The sequence below is a fragment of the Chionomys nivalis genome, chromosome 21 (assembly GCF_950005125.1).
Source record: "Chionomys nivalis chromosome 21, mChiNiv1.1, whole genome shotgun sequence".
NCBI lineage: Eukaryota > Metazoa > Chordata > Mammalia > Rodentia > Cricetidae > Chionomys > Chionomys nivalis.
In genome coordinates, this window is record NC_080106.1 from 39,654,287 (window position 1) to 39,673,544 (window position 19,258).

Consider the following 19,258-nt stretch of genomic DNA (forward strand, 5'->3'; position numbering starts at 1 on the left):
GACCTCCCTGGTACTGTCCTATGTGAAGATTGTGGTAATTTGAAAGTATTTGGCTCCCATAAACTTATAGGGAGTGGTGTTTTTAGGAGGTGTAGCCTTGTTGGAGAAGGCTGAATGACACACACCTTTAATTCAGACCTTGAGGCTGGAGGGCACACTTTTAATCTGGGCCACACCTTCTGTTGGAAGTGGTCACTGTGTATATATGGGGTATTTTTTTGCAGTATTTTTTTTTTCAAACTTCCTTTGGTGTGGCAGTCAGTCAACTTCCTGGTGCTTCAGCACCATGTCTGCCTGCCCACTGCCATGCTCCCCATCACGATGATAATGGACTGAACCTCTGAAACTGTAAATGAGCCTCCTCATTCAAATATTCTCACTTATTTAGAGTTGCCATGGTCATGGTGTCTCTTCACAGCAATAAAAACCTGGACTAAGACAAGGATCTCCCAGAAATCAGTGGCAGATAGGAAGCTCTGAAGACAAAAGACTCTCAAGGTAAAACATTGAGTGATACACCTGTGTCATTAAGGTGGAACCGAAGTGCAGTGGCACGGGCTGTTAGAACTGAAGTTGAGATCTCCTGGTGGAAACCGACCTCTTCATTTAAAGCATTTGAAACAAGTTATCTAACCAACCCCTCTGAGCCCTGGTGAACTCATCTGTAAATCAAAAGAAGCAATACTGCCCGTGACAAAGCTGTGGGGTGGGGTCTCGTGACAAAGCTGTGGGGTGGGGTCTCGTGGGATCAGATAAGAACACCCATGACTGGAGGTCTGGCAAAGGAGGCTGGGTCATACAAAGGCGGGTCCTAGCTTAATGCCTGGCACTTAATTGCACTAATAATGTTAGCTATCATTTGATCAACTTCATCATCATTACTAATAATCTGACCTTACAAAATCCCCAAACTAACAGCTTCAAGGATAGACTCCTGGCCACCCCTGAGACAGGATAGAGAGGAGAAATCAAGGCTGTATGGGAAGGAAAGGAGCCCCCACCCCCAACCCAGAGTTGCTGGCCTCTTGCCAGTAAGCACATTTAAGATTCGCATCAGGTTTGCCAGCACAGAAATAACCTTTCTTCCACATGCAGCTAAAACAGCAATGAAAACTCTCCAGGTCTGTGAGTGACTTTGGGTGGGAATTTATTCCCTTTCCAGGATGCTTTCTGGGAATCTAAAAGAAGACTCAACTTTGAAGCAAAGATTTCCTGCTTCCAGTGTCCCCGTGATCTTAGTGACGCCAATCCTTCCAGGTGCCTCTGAGGAATCACCTGTGATCACAGGGAGACCTTTCAGTGCTGTAACTCGGAAGCCTCGGAAATGCCTATCTGGTGTGTTTGCTACATTTCTGCTGATGTGATAGGAAACCATGACTACAAGCAACCTGAGGGGATATACAAATGCAAGACAGGGGTGCTATAGCAACCTGAGGGGATATACAAATGCAAGACAGGGGTGCTATAGCAACCTGAGGGGATATACAAATGCAAGACAGGGGTGCTATAGCAACCTGAGGGGATATACAAATGCAAGACAGGGGTGCTCTAGCTATTTTAGGTCAAGGAGGATCTGTGTCAGAAAGAGTAGTTCTGGGTCCATTGAAAAGATGGTCCTCTGGTCGTGTAGTAGGGGGGAGTATTAACTTGACTAGGTGCAATGGATCATGCAATTACCGGGCCAGTGAGAGAAAGTAGGAACAGACTTGATTCAAGGTGAAAATGACTGGTCCCCTTGCTAGGCCTGTTGCACCAGATGAGCCAGCAGAAGTGACAGGGAGCTAGAGGGCACCAAAGGAAGGAACAGGAGGGACTAGAGGGTGAACGTAAAGGATTGTATCTGGCCTGGGGTGAGAGGGATGAAGGTCCCTTTCAGTCAGTTTTTCCACAGCATCCAAAAGGTCTGGTGCAGATGCATCAGGAGCAAATGGAGCTGCTGTAGGGTATGAGCTATGAAGAGAGCTGACGTGGAACATTTGTCTGGGTCTAGGGTGAAGCTCAGAAAGTGAAACATTTAACAGACAGGTGAAAACACAGGTGTGCGGATAATAAGGAGGAAAGAGTGACCCAGGGGAGGAGCCAGAGCGGGAGGGAACCAGGGGGAAGCTGTGCCTGGTCCCTGTGTCTTTAGGCTCCATCTCAAACTACTTAGGATTTGTTGGTGTGGAAACAGATTGTTCAAGGAGGCACAGGTCCCATCCTTAGCAGGAGTCAGATCCGGTCCTATAACCTTGGAGTACTGCAGTGGGCACCACGTCCAGCTGGTCCTGAAGGCTCTTAGGCTGATCTGAGCCTGTGAGACAGAGAGGTGAATTGAGGCAAAAGTGGCTTCAGTCCAGCTGTTTCAGTTCTGAGTCCCCAAAACAATGTCCAGAGTGGCAAGAACAAAGATGAGTTGGATAGTTCACAGCCCAACAGTCCTTTTAGAGGTCATCCAAACTGCTCTTAGAGGTTGGGGGTGGGGCATCAATATCTTGGTAACTGTTTGAAGGCCGACAGAGGAAGGTGAGGGGAGCAGCAGTTACAACACCTCAGAAGAGGGGCCATCCAAGGGGCCATGACAGAACTTAACAGTTGGCAAAGATCTAGAACAGAGGTCAGGAGGGAATAACTGTACAGCTTTGTGGGGAGCGCGAAGAGGCAGGGTTACAGGGGAAAACGTTTACATCATTGTTAACACGAATTAAACCCAACTGTACAATTGGTTTGACCCGGTGTCAGAGTTCTGTAGAAGGACAAGGTGACCAATTAGCTGTTTGTTACATCAGTCTCCAGCAGAAGGAACCAGCACCTGGCAGGTTTGTAAAAGACGTCAGTTAAAGTCGGCATCTAAGGAACCTGAATAGAAATCATCAAAGTGATACTCCTTGCTCCCAAGTATGATGGCCTTTGTATATTTATTTCAAATATTAACAACACTAGTTACTACTTGATACACAAAAACAGAGTATCTCATGTGTGGTGGTTTGAATAAAAATGGCCCCCATAGGTCTATAGGGAGTGGCGCTATTATTAGAAGGTGTGGCTTTGTTGAGGTAGGTGTGGCTTTGTTCGAGAAAGTGTGTCACTAGTGGGTGACCTTTGAGATCTCAGAAGCTCAATCCAGGCCCAGCGGCTCACTGTCTCTTGCTGATGCCTTCAGATCCAGATGTAGAACTCGCTGTTACCTGTCCAGCCACTGTCTGCCTGCCTGCTGTCAGGCTTCCAACCATGATGACAATGGACTAAACTTCTGAACTCTAAGCCGGCCTCAATTAAACATTTTCCTTTAGAAGAGTTTCCATGATCATGGTATCTCTTCACAGCAATAAAACCGTAATTCAGACATCAAGTAAAACAAAATTTTTGGTTAAAAACAATTTGATAAGGTAAAGTTTAAAAATTGGGACTATTACCTTAAGTGACCATGTCCAGTATTTGAAAAGATAACAACACATATTTTTGTTAACATTGAATGGTTATCATTCCAAGAACATATAGTGAATATATTTTATATTGTCAGGCTATGTAAAGAGACAATTTAATTTTATGTTGTATTCCACCAAAAGAAATGACTTCCAATTTCTAGCTAAAAAAAATATAATCCTAGAGATAATAAATGATTCACTTTTCAAATTTTTATAAAATTAACCTATTAACAAAATCTTTAAAAAAATTCTCTATAACATCTTTATTCCATACACTCAACCAACAGATGAAAGATGAAAGCGGCCAGTCACATCAAGTCTGTAACAAATAATTTACATGTAACACGGTCTGAATTAACAAAGAAGGCTAAAGCCAACTCTCTACCCCTTCTGTGGAAGGACAAATCTCTAGGTCACCACACACTAACAGCAGTAAGCATATTGCTTAATATCAGTCTATTTAAAATAGATTGGTTGTTTAGAGGCATAATTTATAAAGCAAGATAACCAAATTAAATGAGTTTTTGGCTTTTGGAATTGTTTAAGAAAATATTCACAAGCCTCGCTGAACGCCTGGAGAACAGTAATGACTCTCTTTTACTCGGGTGCTTTACTTCACTGCCAAAGCCCCTATACTTGTAGGCTTCGAGGGAAGAGCACAGGCATGTCCCCGGAGCTCTCTGTCTGGGTGGAGACTGGATTATAATCTCAAAGTACCACAGGATAGCCCAGCTTGGAGAGAAACTCCTTCTTCTGAGTCATCTCCTCCTGAAGAACCTGAGGGCTTGGTATATCACTTCATAGAATCCTTTGTTGACCATACAGACACAAAACCAGTGTCAAAGGTATCATTTGGATATTCTGAATAACTTTCCAAAGTTGTGAGCCTGATGTCAGTATCTGGCATCCTCCTATGATCAGGGGACATGGGTGGTTAGGGTGTGGACCCCAGAATTAGCTTTTGCTAAGAGGAGGATTAAATGCTAGGGTAAAGGGCATGACTCACTGAACTAGCGTGAAGACCCCATCCCAGTCTCTGGTAGGCTTACAGACAAGGTTTGCTCCCTGTTCCCATCAGCCTCACATGTCAGTTCAGGAGACACTGAAGGCAGAGAAATTGACGTTTGTCGCTCTGTTGTTTAAGACAGTTAGGATGTGGATGCAAACTCTGAGATCTTCCCCTGGGCAAGGGAATCCATCCCCTCCTCTGTGAGACAGGAGGAGTAATTCGTCTTTAAATAAGGAAGAGGTTTTGGTTCACTTTGTTTTCTCGTTTGGCTACATGGCTGAACCTGGTCAGGCCTACGCAGCCAGAGGTAGAAGCAGCAGACTTCTGGTATGTCTTATTTCCCACGCATCCTGGTCCCGTAAGGAGGCAAGCATACGACTTACTCTGATGGCATGATTTGTGCTCTGTCCACGGCAACTTCTTGAGCCTGGGGGTTTTCCACATGCAAGTATATTAATCTTTCATAACCAATTTTATATGCCCTATTTTGAATAATATTTTACATTAAAATAACTGTTTACTTTAAACTTATTTTGATTTACTTGTTTCAGGATTAACTTTGACACTATATACAGAAGACTATAAAAGGGGAGATATAAATTGGTTTCTCACTAGGCTTACCTCTATAAATAAATTATATTTGCACTTAGCATGACATACATAGTTCTTATCACATTAAATAATTTGATCATTTATAAGGTGATCATTTACTTGAAGGTCTCAATTATCTTTAACAGTTTACAACAAGTTGGCACCTTTTATAAGATTAGGATTTTACAGTTTTGTCTCTGTTAAATTTGAACCTTTAAAAATGGAATTGGGACAGTCAAGGTTACATAGAGAAACGCTGTCTCAAGAATGCCCCCCTCCCTGAAAAAAAGTCAAAGCCAGATGATGGTGCACGCCTTTAATCCCAGCACTCAGGAGGCAAAGGCGAGTGGATCTCTGTGAGTTCGAGGGTAGCCAGGTCTACACAACTAGTTCTAAAACATCTAGGGCAACACAGAGAAACCCTAGAATTGGGAATCATTTAACAATCAAAACAAAATTTTAAACCATAAATACAGTCTGGCACCATTGTTAGATTAATTTAGAGCAACTCTAAAATGATTAAAGGGAAAGAAAGGCTCAGGGGCATCTTTTTCACCCACATGTGAGGATGGCCAAAATGCTTACAGAAGATGGGGTGCAGCCTTTTACAGGTGTAATGACTTCTGTAGCCTTCAAGGTGAGCTGGGAAGTGTAGTCTTTCATCAGCAAACTATCAGTGGCTCTTCCTGACAGACAAGCCTGCTTCACGAGCTCCTAAGGAAGTCTGACTTTAGACTTTTGTTTATCCACTAGCAATCCAGAGTCCAGACTGGGCTGGGGGTTGGGGGCCCACTTTGGACCTCTCTCTCTCTCTCTCTCTCACACACACACACACACACACACACACACACACACACACACATTTGCCCATTCTTACAGAAAAATCACTCAATAACATTGAAAACTACCCCCAATCATTTGTAGTGGGATTTGCTGAGACATACCCCGAAGCAGCAAACCCAACTAAGGACCTTCTTTAGGGAGCATTTTTCCCAAACTAGGGAGATAAGAGAGTGCATGATATACATGTATGAACTTATCAAAGAATAAATTTTAAAATATATTCATCACCAGCCATGATCATTCTTGAGAAACCAGAAAAGCATTTACTGACAAAGGTGTCTGCTAGTCAGGACACACACCTAGAACACTAGCACTGATGAGTCTGAGGCAGGAGGATGGCAAGTGTGAGGTTAGCCGGGTCTACACAGAGAGATGTAGGCGTGCCTGGGCTACAGAGTGAGGCCTTGTCTCAAATAACCACCATCCCCCAATATATATAAAAAAAAAAATAGAGCATATGGTTCCTTAACTATGTGTGCCTTGACTTGAATCAGGTTCAAGAGCAGAATGAGTCCCCAAATACTTGGCTTCTAGCTTTTGGTTCATCCCACGCCTTCTGGCATTGGAATGTACCTTCAATCTTTTAGAGAGAATAGAACCTCTTATTCTAGTCTAAGAGTATTTATTAGATGCTCTTGTATGGGAAAAAATTGGGGGCTCATCCTAGGTTCTTGGCATGGAAACTCCAAGATTTCTTGAGTGACAAAGATCCTTTGTTTCGATGAGGAAGTTACCCATGGGAACCCTTCAACAGGATGGAGGCTCTCTGCTTGCAGTTTAAGATGTGATCTCCGCTGCTGCCACAGCCGCCATGCCTGATGCTTGTTGCCATTCTTTCCTGCCACAATGTGATAGACTCTCATCCCTCTAGAACTGTAGGCCCAAACAAACTCTTCCATCATGAGTTGCCTTGGTCATGGTGTTTTGTCTCCGCAATAAAAACTAAGACAATTCTCTGTCCAAATCATCGCTCTGGTCATGAAAGTTTCAGTGGCCGAGCTCTGATTTCAGCTCTTCACCTGCACCACTGTCAAGCTCTGTAGTGTGTGGAATGAGATGTTAATTATAGACAGTGGTCTAAGAGAATCGCAGCACACCCCGTTGAGGTTGGAAAATTTGGTTCTTGCTTTACCCTTTTGAGATACTGGCGTGGATGCAGAAAAACCAAGTACCATGATTCCTGAAAAGCAGTAGGGATAGGTTGGGAAGAAACTAGGCCACTGGAAGACTGTGGGGAGAATGTGAGTTCTTCAGAGCACACCCCACATTGCAAGGAGACAGCAGGAGCAAGAGTAAGTTCTGGTCATGGAAATTCAAGGAATAGGAATATAAACCCAGATATGGTGTTTTCTAAATACTCACCAATGCTCTTATAAACCTATCAGATAATCATTTTTCTTTCCTTTTATATATGAGAAAATGAGATACCAAAAGTCTAATAGGATGAACCTTGTAAGGACCAGAGGCAGGACTCTGAGCCCACCCTGATTAGATTTGAACCTTCCTCTGTGCACTATATCATAATGCCTGACTTGGTAAGAGGAAGCATCCAAGGCAGAGTCTGGGGCATGGTTGCTCAGAGGAGAAAGAAGAACATGCCTACAGGAAGAGGGGGGGATGACCTGGGAAGACATGGTAGAGAAATTGAAGATTGTGGCGAGGTCATAATGACACATAAATGCATAATACTGCAGCAGGAAGAAACTCATACTCCTAACAGAAAAGAGGTAATGTCAAACCCAAACTTTGCTTTGATCAAGCCTTAAGTAAAGTTTATAACTTTGCACTGGAAAATCTGCAACAGGTTTCCGTGGCAAATGCTTGTTTCCCAACATGGCGGCACTGATGTGGGAGAAGACAGGAACTTGGAGATAGGTCCAGCTGGAGAAAATAGAACACGGGGCCTGTGCCTTTAGAGGCAGCTGCCCTCCAGCATCTTACTCTGCTTCCTGACCACCATAATTATGAGTTGTTCCTTCTGTTACACCTTCCTGCAGCCATGGACTGAATCTCTGAAACTGTGAACTGAAATAAACCAGTCCTTCCCTGAGCTGTTCGAGTGAGGGATTTTGCTTTTTATCACAGTGATAAGAAAATATTGAACATAAACTCATTAGTCTAAAGGTAACAGGGAACAAGTAGCAAATGCTGGCATTGTGACAAAGTCTACAGCCAGCTTGACCTAGAAGGAATTCCCTTTTTAACCTGATGGCAGGTCCCCTGCTGAAGAAGGCACCATGCTTTATAGACATGTCATCCTAGAATAGGAGAGAGAAAGAAAATGGACTCTGAGCTGGTCTCACTTCTGAGATGTTCCAAGGAAAATATGGACCAGTCTCTCGCTAAATCCAAAGAGAAAATGTTCTGGCATCAGGATGGTGAGTGTTCCTCGGCTGCCCAGGAGGTGAGGGACAGTGAAGCACCAGGGGAGGAGGTGACGGACCAGTTTGTCCATCCTCAGCTGTTAACCTTCTAATTTTATCAAGTTCAACATTGTCCGGGTTCACAACTTGCAACATAGCAAAGAACTTTAAATTGGCCTTTACGTAATTTAGATTAACTGACTGCATTGTTTGCTATGGTCCTGCATGCTTGAGGTTTCTCAAGCTTGAATCTGGACATGCATCTTCTTACAGAACAATGATAAAGCAATGTACTGAGTGGGTGCCATTTCAGCTCTGACTCTCAATTTAATTTTAAAAATGTGAACCTTTTTTCCTGGCTTCTATTACACACGCATAAAAGGATATTATAAGATTCCAGTTCTTCTGGTGTTCATTTTAGTAAGTTGCATTTGCCCAGGAATTTGTCTATTAATAATTTATGCCAAGGTTATTGATGAAAGTCAGAGGTCAAGAACTTGCCTGGCTTGGTGAGGCCCTGGGCCCCCCTCTCCCTCTCTGTAGCACTGGACAGAATGCCTCCTATTTTCCTTCCTGGCATTTTATACATGATGCTTTAGATATACTCTCTATTTTTCTCAATAAGTCTCAACTGATATACTAAATAGTATTATCCTTTAAAATAATTTAATATCATTTCAATAATTATTTTATATTATTGTACCTTTTATTATACTTTATTTGAAGTTTGCACTGGCTAGGGAAGAAATTTACCACTGAGTGCTCTCCTCAGCCACTAGCTTCTTGAAATGTTTATGTTATTCTTCTTCTGTTAATAAGTATTGGAGATTACCCTTTCCATCCAGACACAGATTTCACTAGATTCCACAAGCAAATTTCAAATATAAAATTTAAACTTTTGGTCAGTTCAATTTTCTTTCTATATTTCTTTAAGACATTATTCTAGCTTGCAATCTGTTGTTATGATAAATCACTGATCAAAATTAACTTGAGAAGGAAAGAGTTTATTTCATTTTGTACTTCTACATTACAGTCCACCATCAGAGGGAGACAAGGCAGGAGCTCCAGGCAGGAACCTGAAGTCAGGAACAGTAGCAGGTCTTCCTTTGGAGTGCCAGCTCCCAAATAATGACATCAATAATTACGAAAGCTTGTTCTTAGCTTAGGCTTGCTCCCAAATAGCTCTTAAAATTTAATCTATTGATATTAATCTACATTCTGCCATGTGGCTTGTTACCTCTCCTCAGTTCCCAATACTGTATATTTGGCTTCTTCCACATCTAACTGGTGAATTCCTCCCACTTCAGGTTCTTCCCAGAGTTCCTATTTCTTCCTGGAAGTCCTGCCTATCTTCTCCTGCTTAACTATTGTCTGTTTAGTGTTGTGGAATGTTAGTTGAAGATATGTTACATTTGTTTATGCTGTGGAACATTTGTTTAATGATGCAAAGATGCATTGCATTCTTTTGTGTTATATTTGTTTAACTCTGTGAAGCTGTGTTACTTTGCCTGCCTAAAACACCTGATTGGTCTAATAAAGAGCTGAATGGCCAATAGCAAGGCAGGAGAGGAATAGGCAGGGCTGCCAGGTAAAGAGAATAAATGGAGAAAGAGAGAAGAGGGAAGAGTAAGAACACTAGAAAAGAAGGAGAGAGGATACCAGGGAACAGTCCCCGAGCTACACAGCAAACAATGGAGTAAGAAGAAAAGATACACAGAAATAGAGAAAGGTAAAAGCCCAAAAGCAAAAGGCAGATGGGATAATTGTTAAGAAAAGCTGGCCAAGCAGGGCGATGGTGGCACACGCCTTTAATCCCAGCACTCGGGAGGCAGAGGTAGGCGGATCTCTGTGAGTTCGAGACCAACCTGGTCTACAGAGCTAGTTCCAGGACAGGCTCCAAAGCCACAGAGAAACCCTGTCTCGAAAAACCAAAAAAAAAAAAAAAAAAGCTGGCCAGAGATAAGCCAAGCTAAGGTTGGGCATTCATAAGAAAGAATAAGTGTCCATGTCATTATTTGGGAGCTAGGTGGTGGGCGCCCCAAAGATTTAAAAAACAAAACAAAAAAGCAGCTACAATCCAGCTCTGTATTAATCCAATCGTAAGGTGCCTTAGGCAGGCAAGGAAGGACAGAGCCACATCTCCACACAGTGTGAACAAATATCCTGCAACCAGAAACTGAAAGAGGGACCATGGCAGAATGCTGCTTACTAGCTTGGCCCCCAGGGCTTACTCAACTTTCTTTGTTTATTTTACTATTTTAACAAATCTTTTAATTTTAACCTATTTTCCCTAATAACACTTAATAAAATTGGGTGAAAGCTTCAAATTAAAGCTGCATGTGCCTTTTAAAAAGACTTACTTTACTTTAATGGGTTTGGTTAAAATATATTACTTTCACCCTGCCTCTCTTCCCTTCAGTCCCTCCCAGCTACCCTTCCTCAGACCCCTTTAATATCCACAATATCAAACCCTCCACTCTCTTTTCCTTTGATTATAATTGTTACATGTATGTATGCTCATGTTTGTACTCAGTTCAACCTGATAAGTCGTTTTGTTGTTTGTGTACAAATGGTTTCAAGGATGACAGCTCTGGGTTAGACAACCAATAAGTGGACTCACCCCCAGGAGATGCTCATCTTCCTTTCCCCAGCAGTCACTGGTTAACTTTAGTTCTTTGTCAAAGGGACCCCACGGCAGCTTCCCCCTTGAACATTAACATATTCACTGATATTGTCGTTGTTTCAGTCTTGGTTATGTAGATCTTTCTAGGAGAGACTTTCACAGCAGACTTCATGACATTCTGGCTCTTAGAATCGTTTTGCTTCTTCTTTCATGATGTTCCCTGAGCCATGGATGCAGGAGCTGTGAGGTCGATGCAGTCCCAATGGATACATCAACCGGCTCATCTCTGCAGTGTGTCCAGTCACGGTTTTCTGTGATGGTCTCCATTTGCCGCAAAGAGAGGCTTCTTTGAGGAGGGGTGGGAGCTACACTTATCTAGGAAAGGTGGCTCTCATATGAGCTCAGCCCACTTTTTTATACAGCACAGATCCATCTACCTAGGTTTCACAGAAAATGCCCCACTGATAGGCTCATAGACCAATCAGATGGAGACAGCTCCCTGAGATTCTCTCTTCCTGGGTATGTCAGGTTGACAATTGAAGCTAATTGTAACAGACATCTTAGTATTATGTGTAACATTGAAATAGATCTAAGTTTTAGATATGTAAGGGGATACATGCTTTATCTTTATAATATACAGATATGATTCACTCCACTTCAATTCAGGGATGGCAAATGTCAGGACAGCAACTTCACCACTTTCGGTCTTCTCGGCAACCCATATAAAGCACTCAGAGATCCACATGATGTAACTATGAACCATCAAAAGGTGTTAGAAATTATACATGTGACGTAGTTTAAGAAAAACTTGCAGAAATATCAGATTGCTGTTTTCTTTCCTCTCTGGGCTGATCTCACCCTGGACTTGGTGCTGAGGAAGGAACAGATAATGGGATCTGAACACAAAGAATGGTTCTGGAAGGTAGTAGACAAGAGGGAATAACCAAAGCCAACAAGAAGTTCCAGAAATCATTCTGACCTCAGGGCCAGTGGATGGCCCAGCGTGACCCACACACTCATCTCTTTAGTTCTCTACAAAGAAACATTTACTTTGTTCCTGCGTTTTACTGTCGGAGGATGTAACCCATGTCCCTTAGCTGGAAAGTTTCTATGTTTGTGAGTTCGTCTCCAGGACATGGACCTAGAATTGTCACCACTAAGTCAGAAAGAGGCACCCTCAGCTTCACAGTTTCTAATGCAATTGTCAATTAGCACTCAGGCTAGAAATACTGCAACAGTCTCCACTCCGTTCTCGTATCCCAGCAAACAGTGTTACCGCACGAATTGTTATATATATTCTCCTCCGATGGGCGTAAGATGGTATCTTTATTTAAAGTTTCACTTTTCTTGCAAAATGTTTCTGGCTGCATAAAATACCCATACATATGTTGTTATAGAAATACAGAAAAACTAAAAGAACACAGAGAATAATGAATAGATTGTTTCAAAAGTTCAGTATACCCAAACCAATGTCACGTGTTACCTCAGAGGAGAAGGTGGTGGGGCCTGTGTGGAGTGGTCAAAAGGAAATGGCCTCGCTGCAGCTGTTCAATTATTCACACTTTCTTCAGTCTTGAGGAACTTTGTTTTCCTTCCGCCTTTTCCCCCTTTGCTCCAGCGTCTGCAAAGTGGGATCTGAAGATCTCAGAGGTTGGCTGGGCACTCCAGTCTTCAGTAGGGAGCTGGATGGGTACTGAGGACACTTGCACACCTCAGACCAGTCTGCCCCTCTGGCTGAGCAGCAGTGACCTCAGGAGCTGGCACCGTCCATTCGTCCTGAAATTCCTCATGGCCACAGCCTCACAGCAGCAGCAGCCTGCTCCTCCCTCTCAATCTCCTCTGGGTCTCTATAGAAGTAAAGATCAGGCATACCCTCCATGGGTGCTCACGGGAGATAGTGCCACACATGCATGTGGAGTACTTCCGGGACCAGCATCCCACATCAGACCCATCGAGTGAGCGCCCTTGCTGCACGGGAAGGCAATGTCCACATAGTGCAGGGGAGAGTCTGTGTCACACAGAGCATTGACAAGCAGTTGACATAAGGTGTCCCTGAGGGACTGGTGGTCAGCCCTGGGATCAGTCACCACTAGCAGCTGTGGCTCCCTGAAGGCTGCTTAGATCTGGTTAGTGAGGCTCCAGGGGTGAAGCAGCCAACAATTGGATTGGCTCCAGGGGCAGCAGCAAACTTCAGCATGGCTTATAGGCTGATGCTGACATCAGCAGCGTTCTCAGTGGTAACAATAGCACAAGCTGCAAGCAACAGCTTCTCCCAGGTCCTCTTCGGATGTAGATGCCAGTGCTTTTCCTTTTGTAAATGCACTGCTTCCCCAGCAAGTCAAGGTTGGTGCCCCCTCAGGGGGTTCCTGCAGCGAGGAATTTGAGGATGTCATCCTGCTTCATCTGCAGGACATCAAGAGCTCTGGACATTGTGCAAGTTTCTCTTTAAGTTACAATGGAAACCAAAAATAACACCCTAATGGACCCATCCCTGGGCAGCTTGCAAAGTGGATTCATACATTAATTATATCTAGACATTAACTTTAAAATAAATTATAACGCTCTTGTTGGTGTGATCCATTTTGTTTTATTCTCTCTCTCTCTCTCTCTCTCTCTCTCTCTCTCTCTCTCTCTCTCTCTGTGTGTGTGTGTGTATTATGCATGTGTGCACATGTGTGCTGGCAACATCTTAAAAATCAGCATTTGATAATGGGATGTCTCCTACCATGTCTTTTGAAGTAAAGTGTCTTACTAAACCTGGAACTTGGTGGTTTTGGCTAGAGTGACTGTCCACTGAGCTCCAGAGTCCCACCTGTCTCTGCCTAGCACAGAGATCACAAGTGCATGATACCATGTCTGGCTTTTTATAAAGACTCAAGGCTTCATGCTTGCATGACAAACATTTTATCCACTGAGCCATCTCTCTAGACCCATTTCTTATCATTTTTACATTGTATGTTTGCCATAACAAATAAGAATAGATTATATTTTTGAATCAAAATCTTGATTTTTTAAAAAAAAAAAAGCTAATTATGACACAAGAATTTGTCAAAAAATTCTAAGCATCTCCAGGGTTGCACATCCCAAGTATAGAAACATACTGTGCGGCACACAACTGTTCACTCCCCTGTAGATTCCCTCCTAAGATGGAAAATATAATAGCTCAAGGGAGATCTTTGTCAACATGCTGGAGTATGTCCTCAGGATAAGTTCGCAGACGAGGAACCAATGACTGGAAAGGCTTAAACATCACTAGGGGATCGAAATGTTCTGCTTTATGGCTCTTCAGAAAGAAAATGTATCACCACTACTTGGAAATGTTGTTTTTAATAATCTTCTAATTTCTATATCATGATAGGAATCTCACTTAAAAGTCCGTTAATCATTTAAGACAGTGTTCGCTATGGAGAGAAGAAAGAGAAAGACTGGTGTGTGACAGCTGTCTGGAGCAACAGGACCTATAGAGTGGATAGGTATGGATAGATGGTAGGTATAGATACAGATATAGATGGAGGGGATTTATTAGAATGGCTTACAGGCTGTGTTCCAGCTAATAATGGCTGGCTGTGAATGGAAAGTCCACAAATCCAGTAGTTGGTCAATTCATGAGGCTGGATGTCTCGCTGGTCTTCAGTGTATGTTGGAATCCCGAAGGTGTAGGATCTAATGCCAGTGAAGGAATGAACTTGCTAGCAAGGCAAGAGCAAACTGGTAAAGAGCAAAGGCTTCCCTTTTCCATGTCCTTTTATAGGCTTCCAGGAGAAGGTGTGGCCCAGAGGCAAGGTGAGTCTTCCCACCTTAAGATCCAGATAAAAGCCGTGTATCTTCCTAACTCAACCATCCGATTCGGAGTGGATCATCCTAGTTCAAATTAAACAAAAATCCCTCAGAGGTGTGCCCTCTACTTTGGGTCTTTGTTAGAGATGTAGTCGAGCTGACCACCAAGAATAGCCATCACAGGTGGGGAGAGAGTACCTCCAGCTAAGATGAGAAAGGGCAGAAACAAGCCCAGTGTTTTCTGGCTAGACCGCTTGGTTTTTCTACTGCTTGCCACTGGGTCACGTCTTTGATCCTGACCGATCTATGTCATACACAGGTAAGACAACAAATGCCATTGTTGTCAGCACTGGAGTTGGCCCACTGGCTCCATCCCGGAGAGAGGGAGAAAGAGGAGACAGCTCCAGTCTTCCCCAAAACAATGAACCCAGAACAACACAGAAGGCTATATCCACTCTATACACAGGCAGCCTTTTATATCACATGTACCGCAAACAGCTTTCTGCCCCCAGAAAACCTGCTTCTGGGTTCTCTTTGAGATTCCCCCAGATCACAAAAAATTAAACACACACAAAATGTAGTGATATAGAACAGGGCATGACAACAGATGCTGAAGTTGAATAGAATATAAAACAACTTGGCAAAGACAAAAACAATAATTTGAGTTTGTAAATAAGGACCCAGGTTACAGTGTCGTGTCCAGCTTTTCTCTTTGTATGTTTCTAAGCTACTGAGGACGCACCAGTGAGTTACTTTATCACTTCACTTTCAGTGGAAGCATCCCATCTGCCAGTCTTGTCTCTCTGTAATGTCGTTCTGAAGCCTGTACAACATCTGCCATTTCCTAGTTGTCTTTACTAATCTGAAGCTTCTTCAGCATCAAGTTCTGTGCTCAGTGCTCTGCATGCAGAACCTTATTTCATCCATGTGGCATTCTTAGGAGTCAGGCACAATTATCCCACCTGTTTTTATAGATAAGGCCACTGTAGCCGGGCGGTGGTGGCGCACGCCTTTAATCCCAGCACTTGGGAGGCAGAGGCAGGCGGATCTCTGTGAGTTCGAGACCAGCCTGGTCTACAAGAGCTAGTTCCAGGACAGGCTCCAAAACCAACAGAGAAACCCTGTCTCGAAAAACAAAAACAAAAACAAAAACAAACAAACAAAAAAAAAAAGGCCACTGTAGGAAATCTGGCATCCTGTCTCAGAGATGAAAGTCATGATCTAACAGTGGTCCTTGGCTACTGACTGTGATTTTCATAGAAGCTAAGAGAGTCCAAACAATCACTGTTTCAAAACTTAGATACCTTGTTTTAGCTTAGGAGGTGCCCACTTCCATGGAAACAGAAATGACAGCAGCAGAGGGGAGAACTGGCTTTGGTAACCCTTGGAGACCATGGCTGTCTGGAAGCGGGACTGTTGCTCCCTGAATCGCACCTGCCCAGCCTGGGGCACAGAGCAGGTGGCTGGAGCTTGGTGATCATTGGCTCTGGAAACAGAGCAGATTTGCCAGTTTGACACCCGATTCCCAAGCTAAGACTCGCCAGTCAGCTTAAATAATTCAGGCAAAATTAGAATTTTTTAAACCTAAATATTCAGAGAGACTACCTATTGTCTCTAACATTTTAAGAATAATTGCTAAATATTCAGCTCACTCATATAGAAGTTTACTTTTATCGCACAATTACTGTTGCTGAATGGCTGTTGGCGGAACAAAGCACGCATGTCAGGATTTCACAATTAGGATCGCATTCCTTTATCATGTATTATATAGATATTGCCATATAAAGCTTTGCACACAGATATTTTAATGTTTTACCATGCATATTTTAAGACGGAGTAAAGAGCTGGAAAATGCACTGCAAACCAAACCCGACCCATCACTGTTTGGGAAATAAAGCTTTGGTAACACACGGGAGTGTTTTGCAGCTTTCCTACTACGAGGGAATAGCTGAGCAACATGCTACAAAGCTTCAATTCTTTGTTATCTGGAACTTTAGAAGACACTGAGCCCTGATCTAAAGAACCCCCATGGTCATCACTGCCCGGCAGCAGCCATCAACCCATGAAAGGCATTAGCAAGTGAAAATCCATGTCCCTTGAAAATTATTGATATATGTGACATAATCAGTCTAAAAGTGTTATAAACCACAGAGGTGATAATTAAGCCAAGAACAAGCTTCAGAAGCCACATTGGGTTTCCGTCCTTCTTCCTGTCTGGCGTGAGCTCGTTCTGGACTTGGTATTGGGAGGACTGGGAGCAGACAGCAGAGTGGAAACACTGTGTGGCAACACAGATGTGAGGCATTAACTGGGCCTTGACAAGAAATCTCTGGAAGCTTCTCTGTCCTCCAGTTCCAAAGGCTGCCCAGCGCAGAGTGTCAAGATTTCCTCTTGCCAGAGCTTAGGAGTGATAGAGAACATCTGAATTCCTGGGGCTCAAAGGGCTGAGACAGGTGGATTATGAGTCTGAGGAAAGCCTGGGTTACAAAAGGAGACCCCAATTCAAAGCCCTGGTTTGGGGAGATGGTTTAATCAGTAAAGAGTTAGCTGTACAGACGTGCTTACCTGAGTCCATGTCCACCGTGCACAAGGAAAGCCGGCACAGTAATGTGTGTCCGGCATCCCAGTGTGGAGGCAGACAGGAGGATATTGGGGGCTTTCTGGCCAGTCTAGCCAGATCAGTGAGCCCCAGAGACAGTGACAGACCCTGTCTCCCCAAAATAAGGTGGAGAAACAATTTAGGAGACAGACACCGATGTCAGCCTCTGGCCTCTACATGCACGTGGACTAGCCCATATATGTGTACACACAGAAGAACACAAACACACATAAACAACACACACACACACACACACACCAATACCAATTCCCTCTGAGTGCAGAATGCTGTCTGGTGTGATGTGGAGCCAGCAGAGGACTCAGCTGCCTTCTAACTCCCTGCACAGTCTGGGCAAAGGAGTCCACGGCAGACACTCCCTCGAAGCAGAAGGAGATCAGCCCTGCCGTAACTCCATCACAGAGTTCTGGAGGTTCGATGGAGAGATGTGCAGACACCTCTTTTCCTGGAGCACCGTACGTCTCAAGTGTGGAAGAAGCGAAGGTCACTTGGGGAGACACAAATAACACCCCAGAATGTGAAGGGAAACAGATCAACAGTGACAGAAAGAGAAAGGCCGGTCACCCCATTTTCCTCATATCCTTTAGCTACTTTTATTGTTGCTGTTTTCTCCATGGTTTGTGCTTACTTTTGTCTTAGACTATATAGCCCTGGCTGGCCTGGAACTTGTCATGTAGGCCAGACCCGGTTGGCCTTGGATTCGCAGAGATCTACCTGCCTTTGTCTCCTGAGTGCTGGGATAAAGGTGTGCACTATTTTTAGTTATACGTATGTATCTGTGTCTGTGTAAGTATGTCCACTTCTGTGCCAGTGCCTGCAGAGGCCAAAGGCATTGGATCCCATGCAGCTGGAGCTAAGGGCAGGTGTGAGCTTCCTGGTGTGCATGCTGGGAACCCAATTTGTCTGCCAGAGCAGTCCGTGCTCATAACCACTGAGCCATCACTCCGACTCATCCTTTAGCTTTTTAAACATGCTTCCAGATTTCTCTATTTATTTTAGCCCAGCATATGCCTTTGAGGTACATGGGCAATTTGTCTAAGCCAACACATTATAGATGAGGTATACTAGATGCTAAACTGTAAACACCATCTCTCAAGGCTTCATGAAGGCATGAAAAAAGATTGGTTAGATGATGGGTCTAACCAATGAGGCTTAGATTTCAAATCCCAACATAAGCCATCTCCGTTCTTGAGCGGGAGCTCACCCTTTCCCCTTTATATAAACACGGATAATGTTTAACAGATCTCAACAGATGCTTTTTCCCATAGTATATATGGTGGGGGAAGGAAAGTTTAACCCGGTGTCTGGCTTAGGGATGGCTTTTATAAGAGAGGGATATTAGGATGGGAGGACTGTGGGGCGCTGTGAGAGACCGAGAATAATAAATGCGCACCATTTGGGAGAATGCAGAGCATCCATTAGCTCTCAGTTCAGGCAAGCTCTCCAAAAACATGCCTCTAAATGGCAGAGCTACCTGGCTGTAAACTTTAATGTTTACTTCAAAAACTGATCTTCACCAAAAATTTGAGGGAATTTAAGAAAGGGGATTTCTGGGTTTGATGTCACCATCTGAAAGAAGGTAAAATATTAGGAGCATGAGGATACTTCTGCTCAGGGAATTGCACCTCCCACTCCGTGTCACGCTCCTTCTAGGAAGCAGAGGCTTTGCAGGTCCTACTATGAAGACACGCGGTGCAAGCGGGCATGTACTGCTATGCACATGGAAGGCTATACACATAAACACCAGTCTTCCAACGGTCTTCTTAAAGCCACACCTCTGAGTTCCATTAGCAGGAAAAGCCGCTCCCCCTCAGACTGGATGGCGTTCATGGGTCCTGTCAGCACATCATGAGCTGTTTATGCCTGCCTCCAAAGCAGCAGCGAAGTAATGAAGATAAATGGATTCTAATAGACGGATCTCTACCCACTGAGATCGAGCCATTAATTAGCACATGAATATTTAGGAGCTGTTGACTTGCTTCTCACTGCAGAAGGTGTCTGGGAGATTTTGTCACAAATGCAAATAGG